Source organism: Patiria miniata, unplaced genomic scaffold (assembly GCF_015706575.1).
Source record: "Patiria miniata isolate m_02_andy unplaced genomic scaffold, ASM1570657v1 HiC_scaffold_1, whole genome shotgun sequence".
NCBI lineage: Eukaryota > Metazoa > Echinodermata > Asteroidea > Valvatida > Asterinidae > Patiria > Patiria miniata.
Window position 1 is genome coordinate 9,318,459 of NW_024037047.1, and position 2,575 is coordinate 9,321,033.

A 2,575-nucleotide genomic window follows, 5' to 3' on the forward strand; every position below is an offset into this window, starting at 1 on the left:
TTCTAAAAGACCACTCCTTTATTTTCAAGAAAACAACTCCATCGCCCCCAGCGGTACGCGCGTTAATATATACCGCTAGGGGCGACAAGAAAGGTCGCCCCTAGCGGAATTTCCTCTGGGGGCGACAATAACGGTCGCCCCCAGCCGTACAAGCGTTAATATAAACCGCTAGGGACGACAATAATGGTCGCCCCCAGCGGTACGCGCGTTAATATATACCGCTAGAGGCGACAAAGGGCGCCCCCAGCGGTACAAGCGTTATACCGCTAGGGGCGACAATAGTGGTCGCCCCCAGCGGGCCGCGGTACGCGCGTTAATATATACAGCGCCACCATCGATACAAACGGGTAAAACGTTAGTTTGCTTCGAAATCTAAATATTCATTTATTCAAATTGGTGCTGAAAAGGCCAAGCCCTGGGACTGCAAAAGCTGAATGAAATGGCGTCTCCAGCTAATACCACACACCACGTGCTTCTTACGCCGGGTACTAGGCTTGTTTACAGGCGTTTTGCCTATCTCCTTGCGAAGCGCACGTGCATAGACTAAGCTAACAAAATTAGAACACCGGTTCGACGGATGCAAGGGAGTCTATTTTCTTTGTTAATTTTCTTTGTTGAATCTGGCGTTAACAATAAAATGTTTCCATTGAGGCGAAAGGATTAAACGCCGCTATCTTTTTCCACGCTTGAGTGCATCTGAATGGGTGTTTTTCAAGCGGAAAATCACGAAATACAGCTCTTATACAGCATTTCAACCTACAAAATGATACTTTTTGCAGAGGAAATTGAATACTGAACAAAACTGTAGTTTCAGAATGTAAAAATTCGCCGTATTAAGGAAATCGATGTCGAATTTTTTGGTTGTGCCAAGCAAAAACTTTCCGATCTCCAACGTAGGTGGCGCTATATATATTTCATCGACAGTGCAGTCACTGAGCCAAACAAGTTATACACCCACAAATTAGTTGAGGAGGGACACTGTCTTTTTTATGGAGGGGGAGGGGGGGGGGAAGGGGAAGGGGTTAAACACCAGATATAATACAGACATCAATTCATAAATTATTTGTTTCTGAAGCAACCATGACCCCATATTGATCAAGAGTCTCACTAGTTATTCAGGATCTACAATATTCTGAATTGGTAATGAGGCCGCGTTTTTTCAAACACCTCTATGATGCACGTGTAGTATAATATGCACGAATACTGCAGTTTGCTTCATAAATAGGCTACATAATTGAATGCACTTAATTTCTATTTTATATATATCCCCCTCATACCCACCCCCCCCCCCCCCCCCCCTCCGTCCAAACAAAATACAGTTTTGTAACCCCCCCCCCCCCTCCCACTTATCAACTCCGCCATACCGTGATCACGGGTCGCCGGTCCCAAGCCAACCCACATGTTCCCTTACGCGCGCACAAAACTGATAAAATAACTATCAATAATAATAGTGTTACATTAATTCTCAAACAATATTTCTGTAATGCCAATAGGTCTGTCACGGTACTCTCAATACGTCTGTACCCTTCCCCCCTTCCCCCCAAAGAACCCGCCGACCCCGCCCCTTCCCGAGGTAAAAGTATGCTGTGGCAATTGCCAGTTTGATTTTCTCTGACACACGTGTGAATGAAAAATGTTTAGCGCCACCTACGTTGGAAAGTGGAAAGTTTTTGCTTGGCACAACCAAAAAATTCGACATCGATTTCCTTAATACGGCGAATTTTTGCATTTTGAAACTACAGTTTTGTTCAGAATGCAATTTCCTCTGCAAAAAGTATCGTTCTGTAGGTTAAAATGCTGTAAAAGAGCTGTATTTCGTGATTTTCCGCTTGAAAAACACCCATTCAGATGCACTCAAGCGTGGAAAAAGATAGCGGCGTTTAATCCTTTCGCCTCAATGGAAACATTTTATTGTTAACGCCAAATTCAACAAAGGAAATTAACAAAAGAAATGGCCTTCCCTGCATCCGTTGAACGCGTGTGCTTAATACCAAAAACCAAGGATTGTACCAGATTGAGTTCATTTCTTTCCACATTTTCGCTTCAATTTGCGCTTTTTACTCTTTCCCAATCAAATTGTAGTCGCCAAAAATAAGCAATATTTCCTACAATCTCTAAATCAAATGCATAATTTATCGTCAAACTTGAGTTTGCGTCTACGCCCACGTGGGTTCCACGTGTAAAGCCCACACGTTTCTTTCTTTACCTTAAAGCCAAATAAAAAGCACTTGAAAATGTCGGAATCACTTGTAGCTTTGCGGTAAGGCGCGGGGACACGTGATCCAGGGGCCGGGGTTCGATTCCCATTGATGCATTTAATAAGTGGTTTTTTTTTATTATTACTTCTACAATACAGATAAAGAAACTGAAAATTCGAACCTCATTATTCATACAAGAAATTTTGTTCACAAGATATTATTGGAATTACCGAATAAAGGGGATCTCATATTCAATTTTGTCAACATAAGTGGAATATTCTAATCCATTATTTTGGTCAGGTTAAGACTGAGCAGGAAAGAATAAGTTATATTAGATTTTAACTCAACTCGATAAAGAATTGACCGTACACTCAGAA